Source organism: Pan troglodytes, chromosome 12 (assembly GCF_028858775.2).
Source record: "Pan troglodytes isolate AG18354 chromosome 12, NHGRI_mPanTro3-v2.0_pri, whole genome shotgun sequence".
Lineage (NCBI taxonomy): Eukaryota > Metazoa > Chordata > Mammalia > Primates > Hominidae > Pan > Pan troglodytes.
Window position 1 is genome coordinate 12,011,514 of NC_072410.2, and position 18,078 is coordinate 12,029,591.

Sequence of the window (18,078 nt, forward strand, 5' to 3'; positions counted from 1 at the left end):
ACAGCAAATAAGACAACAAAAGAGATAAAGTTGGATCATAAAAATAATCAGTTTGAAAAAAGTCAGGGAAAAACAGAAAAAAGAGCAAAAACATATGGGATAAATTGAGAAAAACAGTGAGATGACAGGAATTAAACCTAACTATATGAATAATTACATTAAATGTAAACGGCCTAAACAACACCAGTAAAAGGCAATTTGTCAAATTAGATTTTTTAAAATGCTAATCCAACTATGTGCTTTTTACCAACACAAAAGGCACTTTAAATGTAAAGACATAACTATGTTAAAGAAAAAGGATGGGAAAAAGATACAATGTAAACACTAACAAAGAATCTAGAGTGGCTATATTAATATAAAAGTGGATTTCAAGCAAAGAATATTATCAAGCATAAAGAAGAACATTTAAAAATGTTAAAGGGATCAACTTGTCAAGAGACCATAATAATCCTAAATGTTTATGCACCTAATAACAGAGCTCCAAAGTACATAAAACAGAAATCAATAAAACTATAAGGAGAAATTAACAAATACAGATATATATTAGATATTTTAATACCTCTCTCTCAATAATTGATAGAATGAGTAAAGAAAAAGATCACCAAGGATATAGATGACTTGAACAACACTACCAATAAAATGTACCTACTTGGCATTTATAGAACACGTCATGCAGAAATAGCAGAATACACATTGTTTACAAGGGCACGTGAAACATTTTTCAAGATATATTCTATATTCGGAGCCATAAACAATGCATAATACATTTCAAAGGATTCAAGTCAAACAAAGTATGTTTTCGGAGCAATCTGGAATTAAAATAGAAATCTTTAGCAGAAATCTATCTGGAAAATTCCCAAAGGTTTGGAAACAAAGTAATGTGTTTGTCAATAACCAGGGGTAAAATAAGAAATCAAAAGGAAAATTAGAAAATATCTTGAAAAATAATCAAATGAGAACACAGTATATCAACAATAGTGGAATGCCACTTCAGCAATATGTAGAAGGAAATATACAGCACTGGATTTCTACTTTAGAAAAAAGAAAACATCTCAAGCCAATGACCTCATCTTCCACTTTAAAAATTAGAAAAGAAGAGCAAATTAAGCCAAAGTAAGCATTAAAAGGGAAATAATAAAGATCAGAATGAAAAATCAATAAAATAGCAGACAGAAAAACAATAGAAAAAATCAATAAAACCAAAAGCTAGTTCTTTGAATAGATCAATAAAATTTAAAAACTTCTGGGTATATTGATTTAAAAAATTACTTAAGACACAAATTCATCAATATTAGGATTTATAGAGGTGGGATCACTCAGATTCTACAGATATTAAAAGGATAATAAGGAAGTATTGTAAACTTTATGCCTATAAATTTTAAAACTTAGATGAAATGGATAAATTCCTGGCAAGGCACAATCTACCAGAGCCCACTCAAAAAGAAAGAAAGAACCCAGACAATCCTCTATTTATGGAATAAATTGAATGTTTAGTTTTAAATGTATGCATGAAGAAAATTCCCGGTTGACGTGGCTTCACTAGTGAACTCTACCAAACATTAAGAGAAGAAAAAATAACAATCCTTACAAACGTTTTCTGAAAATTGAAGAGATGAGAATAATTCCAAATTATTTTATGAGCCTATTATTGCTCTGATTTTAAAGTGAAACAAAGAAAACTATAGATGAATAACTAACTCTCATGAACATAAATGCAACATTTCTAAATAAATTTAGCAAATCTAATCCAACAATATGTAAAAAGGATAAAACATGGTGAACAAGAAGGGTTTATCCCGGGAATACATTGATTGGGTTTTGATGTTCAAAACCCGATCAATGTAAATCACTATTAACTACAAAATAAAAGCAATATGGTCATCTAAATAGATGTAGAAAAAAAATCTGAAAAAAACCCAACACCCATTCCTGATTAAAAACTATTAGAAAACTAGGAATAGAAAAGCATTTTCTCAACCAATTGAACAATTGAAGGGTAGCTATGAAAAAGCTACAGCTAATATCATATTTCATGATAAAAGATGGAGTTTTCTTACTCTAAATTCAAGAATCAGGGAAAAGTGTCTGCTCTCACCACTCTATTTAACAGTGCTGGAACTATTAGCCAGCAAAACAGATAAAGAAAAATAAATAAATGGCATAGACTGGAAAGATTCATAGTTGGCACAATTATGTATATATAAAATCCTCAGGAATGTACACTTTACATACTAGAATTTAAAAGTAAGTTTAGCAACTGTGTTAGTTCGTTTTCATGCTGCTGATAAAGACATACCTGAGACTGGACAATTTACAAAAGAAAGGTTTATTGGACCTATAGTTCCACATGTCTGGGGAGGCCTCACAATCATGGCGGCAGGCAAGGAGGGGCAAGTCACATCTTATGTGGATGGCAACAGGCAAAGAGAGAGCTTGTGCAGGGAAACTCCTGTTTTTAAAACCACCAGATCTCATGACACCCATTCACTGTCAGGAGAACAGCATGGGAAAGACCCACCCCCATGATTCAATTGTCTCCCACAAGGCCCTTCCCATACCACATGGGAATTATGGGAGCTACAAGATGAGATTTGGTGGGGACACAGAGCCAAACCACATCAGCAACATGTCAGAACACAGAAAAAATGTAAAATATCACTGTATTTCTATGTAGTAGTAGTGAACTGTCAGATGTTAAAATTCAATTTCTTAGAATGGCATCAAAAATATGAAATACTGGCCAGGCGTTACGGCTCATGCCTGTAGTCCCATTGCTTTGGAAGGCTGAGGCGTGTGGATACCTTTGAGGCCAGGAGTTCAAGACCATCCTGAGCAACAGGGCAAAACCTTGTCTCTACTAAAAATACAAAAAATTAGCTGGGCATGGTGGCCTGTACCTATAATCCCAGCTAATTGGGAGGCTGAGACACAACAATCACTTGAACCTGGGATGCAGAGGTTGCAGGGAGCTGAGATTGAACCACTGTACTCCAGCCTGGGGAACAAACTGAGACTGTCTCAAAAAAAAAGAAAGAAATACTTATGGGTAAATCTGACAAAATAAGTGTAAGACCTGTACACTAAAAACTACAAAACATTGCTGAAATAAATTAAAGAAGACCTAAATAATCAGAGAGATATACTTTGTTTAAAGGTCAGAAGTCTCAGTATTGCTAAAATGAGAACTCTTCCCAATGCAGTGCTAATCAAATTTCTAGCAGGCTTTTTGTAGAAATTGAAAAGCAGATTTGAAATTCATATGGAAGTGCGAACAAAACCAAAAGAGCCAATATAACTTTAAAAAAGAGAAAAGATGAAGTTCTAAAACTATCTGCTTTCAAGATTTATTATAAAGCTACAAGTGATCAAAATATTCTAGTACTAGCAGCAAGATAGAGGAAAAGATCAATGAACCAAATAGAAAGTCCAGAAATAGACACACTCAAAAATATGGACAACTGATTTTGGACAATATTGCAAAAGCAATTCAATGAAGAAAGGATAGCCTTTTCAACAAACAGTACTGGAAAAGTTAGATTCCTGTATGCAGAAACAGACAAAAACAATGAACTTGGATGCAAACGTGCATCATATAAAAAGAAGTGATTCAAATGGATTGCAGATCTCAATGTAAATTCTAAAACTATAAACCTTTAGAAGAAAACATAAAAGAAAATCTTCATGACCTTGGGTTAGGCAGAGTTTTTAGGTATGACACCAAACACACAATCCATAAAAAATAAATTGATAAATTAGACTTTATCAAAATTTAAAATTTTCATTCTTTGAAAGATACTCTGAAGAGATTGAAAAAATAAGCCACAGATTGGGAGAAAATGTTTGCCAAGAATACATCTGATAATGCACTTATATCCAGAATATATGAAGAATTCTTAAAACTCAATAATAAGAAAATAGCCCCATTAAAAATAAAATAGACAAAGGATTTCAACAGACATTTCCCCAAAGAAGATATATGGATGGCAATAAGCACATGAGAAGATGTCAGCATCATTAGGGAAGTTCAAATTAAAACCACCATGTGATACCACTACATGTATTTTAGAATTGCTAAAATTAAGAAGACTGACCATATGGGGTGAGGATATGGAGGAAATGAAATTCTCATACAATGCTATTGGTAATGTAAAATCAAACAACCACTTTGGAAAACAGATTAAAGTTTCGTAAAAAGTTAAACATGCACCTACCACATGTCCCAGCCTCTCAGTTCTACCAGAAAAGAAAGCAGATATCCATACAGAGACTTGTACACCAATATTCATGGTACCTTTATTGGTAAATAGCCCCAAACTGGAGACAACTCAAAAGTTCATCAACAGATGAATGGATAAACAAATTGTGATATATGCATACAATGGACTATTACTCAGTAAAAAAGAAAAAAAAGAAAATAATAATAATGGATAATCACAACATGCATAAATCTCAAAAATAATTATATTAAGTAAAACAAACCAGTCAAAAAAGACTATATACTGTTTATTCCATTTTAATAAAACTATAGAAAATGAAAATCTTTGGTGATATAAAACAAACTAGTAGTGAGGAAGAGAGGCTTGGGAGAGAAATTATAAATTACATGAAGCAACTTTTGGGAGTGATATAAATATTTACTATATTGATTGTTATGATGGTTTCATGGATATATACATATGCAAAAACATATCTACACTTCAAATATGTGGAATTTTTGTAGGTTATTTATACAGCAATAAGCCTGCTCAAAAAAGTAAATCGAGCAATGGAGGGTACCAAGATTTTACTTGCATATGACTGTTCTCTATCTAGCCTGCAAACAGGTGCACACAAAATCTGCAACTTTAACTGGAGCTTGCCAGGCAACACCTCTGCAACATTATGCAAATCACTGTGAGAAAGAGACAATAATTATGTCAAAAACCACCAAAATATGTTTGTTTCCACACACTTTTTTAAAAATTCCCAGATCTGGGCTGTCTACAGTATGTGCCTGCCAGTTAACCTAACTTGGGGCTTTTCACTTTGGTTTAAAGAATCTGAAATTGAGCTCTGCTCAAGTTAAGTGCATGTGGTGATTCATGTGCATGGAAAGTACCTTGGGCTGACCACAAACTAGAGTTCCCTACAACTACATCAATGTCAAAACTAACCACTGTCTCCTAGCTTGTTTGTTTAAAAAAAAAAATCCCATGGTCTTCAATTTGGTCATTTAAAAATAATCTACAAGGTATACTGTTTTTCTGTTCTTATTATTTCCTAACTTTTAAGATTTCTATTTTTCCACCCTGTAGATCTTGTTCTCACTAGAGAATAATTTCTACATTATGCCCAGGTTCTTCTGAGCTATGAAGGGGCCCAGATTTAAGGGCTATTCTTGACACCCTAAATGTGCTAAGACAAGTCATTAAGGTGGTCCTGCCAGGACACAGCCATCTAAAGCAGCAATCTGCTTCTTGCCAGAAAATCTTGTGCCTCTGCAGAGCCTTTTCCAGAATGAACCACACCATGCTGAGGTAGGGTAGAAGGGGCAGTACACCAATAGGCCTGGGTATTCTAGAACAATAGGCCTAGAACTTCTCATCAGCTCCTGTTTCTTTTCATCTCTAGGAAAGGAGAAAGAGACCACCTACTGCATTTCTGTCACTCGCTGAAAAGGACACTCTGTCAGAAAATCTTCTAGCAAACTTCAAAGGGCAAAATCACCCCTTGTTACTGATAAAGCCCAGAGAGCTTCAGCAGCTAACATTCCCTGGACAGGGCACAGCAAGGATTTGAACCTAGGTCAGTCTAGCCAGAACACCCACAAGCTTTCCTTAACTCAGTGTGCTATCTCCCCACGACTAGGTCACTACTGCTTTATAATCACCTTTGTAGCCACCAGTGGATTTTGCTCATCAGTATTTTTCAGGCAATTGATACTTTAGATATTCAGCTGCAAGACATATGCAGTTTTCATTGACATCTTTTGGAGAAACTGACAAACCTGGACTTGAATTAATGCCTTTGGAACCTTCCAAGATGTTATATAACTCTAGATAGAAGGCTGGGCCTCCATGATGTCAGGAATGTTGCATTCTTATTTCCCCATAGATAAACCCATTTGTCCACAAAGTCAAGGAGTCAGGCAGAGGCCCTTGCCATGGGGCTTTTTAGGATAAAGCAACAAGCCTGGACTTTGCTCTACAACAGGGTTTTGCATAGGGAGTGGTATGACCAGATCCCTCAAGAAAGAAAGCTTAGAGACCAGGCCAGAGTCCACTGCAGTAGCCCAGTCAAGAGAGGATGGTGACTTGGACTTGTAGTAGAGCCAGTTAGAATGAAAGAAATTGACACATTCAGAAATGGTTTTAGAGATAGAGTCAAACTGGACCTGATAAAGAACTAGAGAAGCGGAGTGAGGATAAAGAGAAGAGCCATGACTGACTCGGAAGATTTTGTCTTGAAAAACTTGAGAACTCAAGACAGAGTGAAATAAAATCACATGTGGGAAAAATCTCCTGCTTTGTTTTGGACTACTTTGAAGTGAAATGCCTGTTAAGTCTAAGTGGGGTAGGTCATGGCGTACATGACTGTGGGCTCAGGATGGATACAGGCATTCAGGAGTTGTGAGCAAATAGAACTTAAAGCCATGAGAGAAGAAGGGATCACCAAGACAGACAGTGTGGCATAGAGAAGAAAAGGGGTGGGAGACGATCCCTGGGCAGAAAAGTCCTTAGAGCAGAGGCAACAGGCAAGACCAAGAAGACTAAGAAAGAACATTCAGTACAGCAGGAGGAGAGCAAAAAATGTGTGGTGTTCTAGAAGCAAAGAGAATAAAGGGCTTCAGGAAGGAGCAGTCAAGTGTGTCAAATAAGATAAAGACAGACAAGTCCCCTGGATTGGGTAGGAATAAAATAACAACAGACTGCCATACAAATGGTTCTATCTACACCATCTAAAAAAATATAGTTTATTCTCCATACATTTAAGAAACACCTGCCATATGCCAGGTATCCTTTCAAGCACTGAAATGCAGATTCATAAAACATGGTCTCTGCTCTCAAGGAGCTCACAGTGGTAAGGAAGAAACAGGCAATAGCTAGTGTTCTCATTGCAGTTGTGACCCCATTGATCTTGCAACAGCCCCATGCATCAGTTATTGCCATTATACCATTTTACCGATAAGGAAACTGTGGCAGGGAGGGGTCAAGCACCTTGGGTATTTGACAGCAAAACCAAGGCTTGGTGGTAACATAAAACTTCCAAGTAGTAATTCACAAAGGTGACTGGGAAATGGAAGTGACCAGAAATCTTTGCACTATGAGGACAAGTTCATGACCCTGATACCTTCTTGTCCAGGTAGTATAGCTCCAGACCAAATGTCTGCGGCCACCCACCCAAAAACTTGTTGGATAAAAATGACTACACCTATAGTCAAATGATTTTTGACAAAGGTGCCAAACAGTTAGATAGGAAAAAGAAAGTTCTTTTCAATAAATGTTGCTGGAGCAACCAGATATCCATATGGAAAAAAAATCTTGACCACCTACCTCACACCAAACACTAATATTAACTTGAGATGGATCATAAACCTAAGTCTGAAAACTAACAGTAAAGTTCTTGAGAAGAGAACATGGGAGAATGTCTTCATGATGTTCAGGTAGGCAAAGATATTTTAAGACACAAAAAAGCAATAAGCATAAAATTTGTAAAGAGGTGACTGGGGCTTTATCAAAATTAAAATTTATGTGTATTAAAAGACATCATGAATAAAGGGGAAAGGGCAGCCACAGACTGGGAGAAACTCTTTACTATACATATACCTAACTGAGGCTCATATCCAGATTATATGAAGAACTCCTTCATACTGATACCTAGGGTCTTGATTGCATGCCCCGAAATCAGTTGATTCTTCCCTTTTCAAATGCATTCCCACAAGGATCCAGCCTTTGGGAAGCCATGCAAGTAGAGGCAGAAGTTGTTTCAGCTTCGGAAAGGGCCACTCTGCTGAGGAGAGTGTCCCTGACCGGCAGAGAGAAGATGTTCCTGCAGCCATGCTGATTCCAGGGGGATATAGAATTTGGGGCCTGGGAATGTTTAAAAATGAAAACCAGTTAATAGTTTTATTTTTCTTTTAACATGACAGACAGGAGAACAACCAGCAGGACTCCAGGCTTACCCTGACATTTTTGTCAAGTATATGCGGGTTCTCCAGAGAGCCAGAATCAAAAGATGTGTGTATATACAGCCATGTGTTGCATAACAACAAAGATACATTCTGTGAAATGTGTCCTTAGGCAATTTCATCGTTGTGCAAACATCATAGGGTGTATTTGCACACACCTAGATGGCATAGCCTACCACACACCTGGACTATGTGGTATAGCTTGTCACTCCTAGGCTTTGTACAGCATGCTACTATACTGAATACTGTAGGCAATTATAACACAATGGTAGGTATATATGTCTATGTAGACATATCTAACATAGAAAAGGTACAGTAACAATACAGTATAAAAAGTAAAGATTGCACACTTATATAGGGCACTTCCAATCAACGGAGCTTGTAGAACTGGAAGTTGCTCTGGACGAGTCCGTGAGCGACTAAGACATTACACTGTGCGCTTAGGCTACACTAAATTTCTAAAAATATTTTTAAAAATATATAAGTTAGCTTAGCTTACTGTAACTTTTTTACTTCATAAACTTTAAACTTCTTTTTAACATTTTGACTCTTTTGTAATAACACTTAGCTTAAAACAAAATCACACTGTAAAGCTCTATGAAAATATTGTCTTTCTCTATATCCCTATTCTATAAGCTTTTTTCTATTTAGAAATTTTTTATTTTTAAATTTTAAACCTTTTTGTTGAAAACTAAGACATAAACACACATTAGCATAGGCCTACACAGGGTCAGGATCATCAGTATCAGTATCTTCCACCTCCACATCTCGTCCCTCTGGAGGGTCTTCAGGGATGATAACATGCATGGAGCTGTCATCTCCTATGATAGCAACGCCTTTTTCTGGAACACCGCCTGAAGGACCTGACTGAGGATCTTCTTGAGGAGGTGTCACTCTTTTCAGAAACATGTCCATAGCATCTTGCTTAGTTGTTTCTTTTTTTCATCACAGATTTGTTTGTAAACAGATAATGCACCACGAACATTCCTCTCTATTAATAAAAACCTTTCAGTGTCGGGGGTCACTTTCAAACTTTTTAAAGAAAAAGTTGAGATCTGCAAAAACTTCTGCCAAATGCTTCACTGTGAATTTTCTCAGGGGTTCTTCTTTTCTTCTCCTGCAGTTTCTTTTCTCTTGCCTCTCTTCAGCTATGGATTCTGGTTCCAGTTCCTACAACTCATTAGTCAGTTTCTCAGGAACCGTTGTTTGCTGTCTCAACCACAGCCTTGTTGAGTAATATGTTGTCCTGTGATGTTGTGATGGCTATGAAATCACTAGGTGATAGGAATTTTATTACATTATAATAATATATTATATATTATAATTATAATATATAATTTATATATAGAATATATAATATATTATGCTATTATAATCTCATGAGACCACCATCAGATATGTGATCCTTTATTGACCAAAACATTCTTATGCAGTGTGTGACTGTATATATAGGTATATGAAGAAATTTATATTAAGGAATTGGTTCACATGATTATGGAGGCTGACAAGTCCAAAATCTGCAGGGTGGACTGGCAACCTGGAGACCCAGGAAGAGTCAATGTTGCAGTTCAAATCTGAAGGCCATAGGCTGCAGAATCCCCTCTTGCTTAATCTTCTGTTTTATTCAGTCTTTCAACTGATTGGATGAGGCCCATCCTCATTATGAGGGTGATCTGCTTTACTCAAAGCCCATCCATTTCAATGTAAAAATCTCATCCAAAAACACCTACAGAAACATCTGGAATAATGTTTGGCCACATGTCTAGACACTGTAGCCCAGCCAAAGTGACGCTTAAAATGAACCATCACACCAATTGTGCTATTGACCTGTACCCACTGAGGTGAGACATGATCAGAGACTGGGCAATTTTCACAGTTTGGACACAGCTATGAGCAACATAGCAGTGATTCAGCAAGCTCACAATAGCTTTACCAGGCAGCAAATTGAAGCAGATTACAGCTACTAGGAAAGACGCTTCTCATTTTGTGAGATGTGCTCCCGTGGCTGAAAGATTGTGTGAATTAGGTAGATTGAGGGAAGGGCCAATTGATTTAGAGTACTGCAATCAAGACAACTGGATAGCCTAGTGATGCCAGCTCAGAAAAAGAATAGTAAAGTATAGTGAAAACAAAAATTCAATTTAACCTGGTTCTAGCAGAACACCAGCAAATAAGGAAAACAAACACACAAACAAACAAACAAAAAACAGCTGCAGAGAAAACTCAAGAAGCCCCATAGAGAGGGTACTTTGGGATCTGATGCATGCTTGCTGATGGTGCTCATCCTGTCTCTGCTGGATGCCTAACAGTGTTCCTCACCTGCACTGTAGGTGTCTAATGCATGCTAAGTAAAAGTGATATTAAGAGCTGCGTGCCAAATTTCATTTCACATTATATCTCAGAATTTCTTTTAGTTTTTCTGGAAATGTAACTACTATAATGGACCTTACAAATGCACAAATGGGGCCAGGTGCTGTGGCTCATGCCTGTAATCCCAGCATTTTGGGAGGCCGAGATGGGTGGATCACTTGAAGTCAGAAGTTTGAGACCAGCCTGGCCAACATGAAGAAACTGTGTCTCTACTAAAACTACAAAAATTAGCCGGACTTGGTGGTAGGCACCTGTAATCCCAGCTACTCAGGATGCTGAAGCAGGAGAATCACTTGAACCTGGGAGGCAGAGGCTGAGGTGAGCTGAGATCACACCAATGCACTCCAGCCCGGGCAACAGAGAGACTCCGTCTCAAAAAAAAAAAAAAAAAAAAAAAGCACAAATGGTATTCTGTATCTGAAAATTGTTTGGATTAACTTTTGATTCTTGCCTGGTTAAAGAATTACAATTCTTACCTCAGATCATGCTTAAACTATCTTATTTCTTCTCATCACAATAAAATAAATTAGTGTCATTTTTATACTTGATTGCCTCAAGGATATTTTAACACAATTTTGTTTCTTATCTTTTGTACCACTCATTTGAAAACTTATGGTCTTAATGCAAATGATCTGAAAGTAATAAAAGTATAACTCCTAGTAATTTCCATATTGCTGCCTGTAGAAAAGTTATAAACATCCCAATTTATTCTGGCAAGAAAAAAATTTTTAGTAAGCAAAAGCCTTGACTGACCAAGTGCTTCACAAAAGAGGATATCTAAATGGCCAATAAGCACATGAAAATGTTCTCAAACCATTATTTATCAAGGAAATGCAAATTAAAACCACAACAAGATACCATAACACACCCACTTAAGTGTCTAAAGAGACTGACCATACCAAATGTTGGCAAGTAGACAAAGCAATTGGAGCTCTCACTGCTGGTAGAAATGCAAAATGATACAGTAACATTGGACAAATGTCTGGGATTTTCTAGCAAAATTAAACATTCACCTCTCAGATCACCCAGGAATTCTACTCCTAGGTTTTTATCAAGGAGAAGTTAAGTGCAAATATCCATCAAAATGCTCATAAATTTTATTTGTAATAGCTAAAAACAAGACACAACTCAAATACCTATTAAATGTTTATCTAGACACAATCCAAATGTAATACAGTCATGCTCTGCACAATCATGGTCCCATGAAATTATAATGGAAGGAAAAATTCCTATCACCCAAGTGCACACTGTTTATAAAGTCCACAGCGGTGTACAATAACATCCCAGGCTTTCACATTCACTCACCACTCACTCACTGACTCACCAGAGCAACTTCCAGTCCTGCAAGCTCCATTCATGGTAAGTGCCCTGTACAGGCGTACCATTTTTATCTTTTATACCATATTTTTACCGTACCTTTTTTAATTTTTAGGTATGTTTGGATACATGAATATTTACCATTGTGTTACAATTGCCAACAGTATTCAGTACAATAACATGCAGCAAATGTTTGTAGCCTAGGAGCAATAAGCCTTACAGCCTGGGTATGCAGTAGGCTGCAAAGTGTAGAATTGTGTAAGTACACTCTATGATGTTCACACAACACAAAATTACCTAATGACGCATTTCTCAGAATGTATCCGCATCATAATGCGACTTGTGACTGTCACTGTCTAGACATACAATGAAAAACTACTCAGCAATGAAAAAGAATAAACTGCTGACACACAAACTTGGATGAATCTCAAAAACATTCTGGATGAAAGAAACTACTCAAAAAGAATGTTTACTGTATGATTCCATTTTTATGTTTAAGAACAGGTAAAATTAACCTGTGATGACAGACATCAGAGTCATGGTTACTCCTGAGGAGAGGGGTTTACTAGATGGGACAGGAGGGGACTCTCTCCTTCTCTAGGGTGGCAGAAATGCTCTGGATCCTGGAGTGGGTGATGGTTGCATGGGGTCATACATAAACAAAACTTGCTTTTTACATATAGATTTTATTCTATGTAATTTATATCTCAATTTTTAAACTGCAGAACAAAATAAAGATGGAGAGCAGGGAGCTGTGCTTTTTCCATTTTTCTCCCAGGTGCCAGAAAGGAGCACTTCTGGAGGGGCTGAGGCTACAGGAGGTTAGAGAACTTCTGCAGGTCCAGAGACAGCTTAGAACCAAGCTCTGGCTGGTCTTCCCTCCAGCAGCTGGGAGGAGGGCCTCTCTCCACTTGACAGAGCAGCCCAGCCCCAACTTGGCAGCCTACAAGTGAAAACAGCTTCTCTGTAGAAAGTACTAGAACATCCACCCCCTTTCACAGTGCGGCTGGCTTCCTCCATCAGTCTCTACGGGTGTCAGAAGGCATTGATAGCACCCTAACCACAGCCCAGGGGACTCTCCACGCCCAGTCATAATTCAACGGCACCAGGGTGACCCCTCAGTGGAGAGGCAGGCTTTCTTTGAGACTCTCAACATTGAACCAGGACCACTTGCCCCTGCCGGTCTTTCCAGGCAGACTGGGAGACAGTGGCATTGGGGCCATTCTTTCTTGGGCTACTCTGGGCCAGACATCTAATCAAATGCTCTTTCCCATCCACTGATTCCATAAGCCCCAGAGTGAGTCAGGCTTCTCACCCCAAGTGGAGGGGCCACTCACGCTAGGGGTCTATGTTCCTGGGTTCAGATCCCTCCTTTCTTCCTCTGTCCTCTCCCCCATCTCTTCAGCTGTACTTTCTCCTGTGCTCACTTTATTCTCTAGATTAATTTCTTGCCTCATCCTTACACTCTTGAGTTCAAAATAACTTCTGAACTTCTCTCTCCCAGGGTTCACACCAGTTGCCCAAAGAGGACTGTAATTGGGCCACTCCAGGACCAATCACTGTGGCAGGGGGCATAGACTCTCTGATTGGCCAGCCAGGTGATGGGATCACCCTTGGCTGACAGTCCCACTCCCTGCAGCCAGGGAAGAGCAGAGTCAAAAAGAAAGCAAAGCCACGCATGCAGAGAGGTTACCAGTGTCCATCCAGACGCCCACTTCACAGACAGGTAGCCAAGCGCCAGAGCCCGGCTATTGTAGCCCTAAGTGGTAAAACAGCTTTGAGACCAGCTGCCGGTCAGGGGTCAAGGCGCAGGAACCGGAAACCCCCAGAAGCCTGTCTGCTTCCCACTTTCACATAAGGGGATGAGCCCCGTCCTCTTACAGCTTGTGGCACTCTCGCTCCACCGAGCCGGAAGCCATGGAGCAGACAGAGTCCCAGTCCTGACTCCTCCTGCTTCCCACAACCCATACTGCTATCACTGGCAATCACAGTAGGAGATTTCTCTCTGTGCAAACAATGATACTGATCTGGCTCTTGGTAAAATCAGGGGCAGGTGTTCCCTTCTGGAGGGGGCTGCACAGGAAGGATTTCCCTGCTGTGAGGGAAACACGGGACTGGGAGAGGAGCCCTGACACATCACACACAGGCCTCTGCTTGTCTTCAGTCTCCGGAAAATAGAAGTTAGGGGGCAGGGAGGGGAGTGGGGAAAATGAGAGGTGTTCTCCCTGGGTTTGAGAAATTGGGCCTGGGAGGGGACCCCTTCAGACAGCACCCGGCTGCCCTGGGACTTATGGCAATAAGCAGGTAGCCGCCTTTTCTTTTATACCCTGCCCTCGGACATCAGCTGCCAGTTCCTGTCTAGCAGTGTGACAGAGTCTTTTCCTCCCATCCTGAGTCCTGCAGAAGTGCCCAAGCTTCTAAGGACATCCCCAACACGGTCCCTATTCCTGGTGAGTGACACACAGGGGAGGGTCCGTGCTACAGGGACCGTGGAAGGAAACAATTTGAAGGAAGCCTCATGAAAGCAGTGACTCCCGAGCTGGGATGTAAAAGAGGAACAGGAGTTTTCCACGTAGTGGGGTCTTGGGGGCAGAGCATTCCAGACAGTGGGATTAGCAATGTCATCAGGTGTGGTCCTGGCAATTGCTGGCTCTTTGCTATTTATTGAGAGATAAAGGTGAGTCCTCCAGTGGAGAGAAGAAAGGAGACGAGGCAGGTGGCAGACCCGGCAGGGCCCCCGGGCCCTGCTACTCCCCACGTCTGAGTCCATCTCCATGACTCTGCCATTTCCCACCATCCAGATCACTGTTAGCCTAACACTGTTCTTCAGACCAATGGAGAAGTAAATCCATTTAATTCCACTACCAAAATGAAAAACCATGTTACTTGTCCTAAATAGAAGATGACCACAAAACCCAAAATGTCACTATTAAAATAAACAGCATCAATTTTTATGCCACCTAAAGCCACCTGATGTGCCACACACTGTATTTTGAGAAACTGCCATAGGCAACAAGGAGCCAAGAAAGGATTTTCAGCAAGGGAATCATATGATCAGATTTGTCCTTTATAAAGACCAGTCTGAAGAGAAGGGATCAAAGGGCTGAAAGAGGGCCAGGCCAGAGGAGAAAGCAGTTCATCAGTTGTCAATTTTTACAAACCCTGTACACAGTTGCTCTTTTTTATTTAGTTGTCCTTGAAACTGAATTCCACATAAAACTAAATTGGGCATCCCCTTCTAGAAGCAGCTCAGTATCACTAGCAACCTGGAATGGTGGAAATGTCCATTTGGTACAAAGGACCATTTGGTGATGAGTGGCCGGCTTGAGTCCCACCTGGCCCTCACGTTCCTCACTTTGAGGGGTGAGTTTAGAATCTGGGCTTTCTGATATCTCTGGGTGTAGAGGCAAGCAAAACCCCCTTCTCTCTTTTCAGGGCTGAACTCATCCAGAGGGAAGTGGAGATGGTGCTGGTGTGGTTATCTTTCCTCCGCTCGAGGGATTGAAGCTAGGCTGTCCCACGGCACCGGGCTCGTGGCTGGCCCTGGGTGTGTCGAGTTCATGTATTGTCTCCAGCAGTAGCCGAGGAGTGACAGCCTTGTGTGCAGGCCTGAAAGCCAGGGCAACTCCCAGGTTTCATTGCTGTGGTGGCTAATTTTTGTGTCAGCTTGGTTAGGCCATGCTACCCAGCTGTTTGGTCAAGCACCAGTCTCCATGTTTCTGTGAAGGCATTTTTTAGATGTCGTTAACGTTGAAATCAACAGACTTTGAGTAAAGCCGAGCAGATTACCGGTCATAACATGAGTGGGCCTCATTCCATCAGTTGAAGGCCTGAAGGGAAAAGACTGAGGTCCCCCAAGGAAGTCAGAATTCTCCTCCAGACTACAACATAGAAATCCTGCTCAGGTTTTCTAGATTTAGGATCCAAGACTGCAACATTAACTCCTGCCAGATGTTCTAGCTTGTCAGCCCGCTCTGCAGGTTTCAGGTTCTCTCTCTCTCGCTCTCTCCATCCTATTACTTCTGTTTCTCTGAAGAATCCTGATTCATACAATTGCTATAACCTGGGGCAAGCCACAGCTTTATTGTCGTTGTTGTTTTTAATCTATTGCCATCATCCCCAAATGTAGTGGTTAAAAACAACAGTTGGCCGGGCGCAGTGGCTCACCCCTGTAATTCCAGCACTTTGGGAGGCCGAGGTGTGTGGGTCAGGAGGTCAGGAGATCGAGACCATCCTGGCTAACATGGTGAAACCCCATCCCTACTAAAAATACAAAAACAAAAACAAATTAGGTGGGCGTGGTTGTGGGCACCTGTAGTCCCAGCTACTCAGGAAGCTGAGGCAGGAGAATGGCCTGAACCCAGGAGGCGGAGCTGGCAGTGAGCCTAGATCATGCCACTGCACTCCAGCCTGGGTGACAGAGCGAGACTCCATCTCAAAAAAAAGAACAAAAACAAAACAAAAAAAACCAGTCATTTTATTATTTCTGTGGGTTGACTGCTTGGTAGGTTTCCATTTCCGTGTGACACTGGTGACATTAGCAGGGGCTACAGTCATTTGGGGTTCAACCGGGCTGGAGCCTCCAAGCAGTCTCCCCTGATGTGGCTGGCATTCGGTGCTACCTGCTGGCTGCGACCCTGACTCGTGCTGGGGCTGTCACCACGGAGCCTAGGTTCTCTTCCACATGCCTCTGTATGTGGCCCAGTCTTCTTGTAGCATGGAGACTGGGGCCCAGGGGAAGGAAGGTAGCAGAAGCTGCCAGTTAACACTTAAGGTCTTGGCTCAGAAGTCTCAGAGTATAATTCTATAGGATTTTCTTGGGCAGAGCAGTCCCAGGGCCAGTCCAGACTCAGGCGAGAGGCGGGGGTGGGCATGGGGTAGATTCTACCTCTCAGTGGGTGGTGGCAAGTGCGTAGAGGATAGAATGAAGGGACAGCGACCATCTTTGGAAACTCTCAACCACACCAGATAGATTTCCCCTTTTGCCTTGAGAAATCCAGTGATACATAAACATCATTATGTTATTTATGTCAATTTGGGAATAAATGTGTTAATTTGCAATGCAGTCTCTGTCCACTTCCCAAGAGGATATGTAGTAGCTTTTAATGAAGGTATTACAGAAATAGTATTGTTTCTATCAAAATAAAAAATGATTAAAGGCTATGCAGAGACAGGAGAAAGACACAGTATATCTTTAAGCTTGATGAAAGTAGTTTCTGCCATTGTGTTTCCAGCTCACCAAGCTCCTGTATCTACTGGAAAATGGAAGTCCAGCCTTACCAACTTGTGAGCCTTGTCTGAAGGGAGCCAGGGCCTGCCAATGGAACCACCTCCATGAGCTGCAACTGCTGTTGTCATTAATACCATTGTATCTATTTTTTGAGAGAGATAAACTTTTCATGGTGTTACATTTTGGAAAAAAAAAAAAGACTAGGTGAACAGTCAGGTAGGAAAGCAGCATAACAGTCCCTTAAATTCTGATCATGTAGGACATTCTTCTTTGCCCTGGGCCTGGGAAAATGCAGCATGTTCCAGAGCAAAAGTCCTAATGAGGGGAACTAAACCAGTGGGACCCAAACCAATGTCCTGGCTCACTGAGGACCCGTTAGAACCAAATCTCTGGGTGTGGACAGGCTCCCATACTTTTCAAAAATTCCCCTGATGACTAATGAACAACCAGGGGTAAGAACCAGTGGCCCAGAGGAATAACCAGCCCAGCTGTTGTACGAGCTCGCTAAGCTGGCTCAGGTCAATGTTGAATTCTCTGCTAGGCAGCTCCTCATAAGAACTGGCAGAGATGGTTCTTACACAACAACAGGTGACAACTCCAGACTCTGCCGGAAGTTCCAGGATCTGGGTTCCCGGACAATGCATGACACTCAGTCCAGCATTGCAGGTGGAAGAGCGACAGTGAAAAGACCCAAGTCAATTAAAATGTGTTAACCAAAACAGGAAACATGAGTGAGGTGATTGAGAGTGTGTTTAACTTAGATGTGTGATTTTATCAATACTTTCATTGTTCAAAAACTCTTATTTTTTAAAGATATTTTCAAAACAAGTCCAAACTTTACTTTTCATTCCAAATTCATGTTCCGTCTATACTTGCATTTGGGGAAAGATTGAAACAAAACACAAATACTTTGTAGCAATGTTGGAGTGTCATGTTCTTTGCAGAGGGACAGGAAAAAAAAAGGATTTTTTTTTTCTTATCAAGAGATACTGTT

At 40.3% G+C, this 18,078-nt stretch overlaps 1 long non-coding RNA gene across 1 annotated transcript; it reads left to right on the forward strand.

Moving 5' to 3' along the window:
- Positions 1–5,294: 5,294 nt before the first annotated feature.
- LOC104005136 (uncharacterized) lies at positions 5,295–6,496 on the forward strand. Its single transcript, XR_008546514.2, has 2 exons — positions 5,295–5,516; positions 5,611–6,496. It is a non-coding gene; the product is annotated as an uncharacterized LOC104005136 (long non-coding RNA).
- The last annotated feature ends 11,582 nt before the right edge of the window (positions 6,497–18,078 follow it).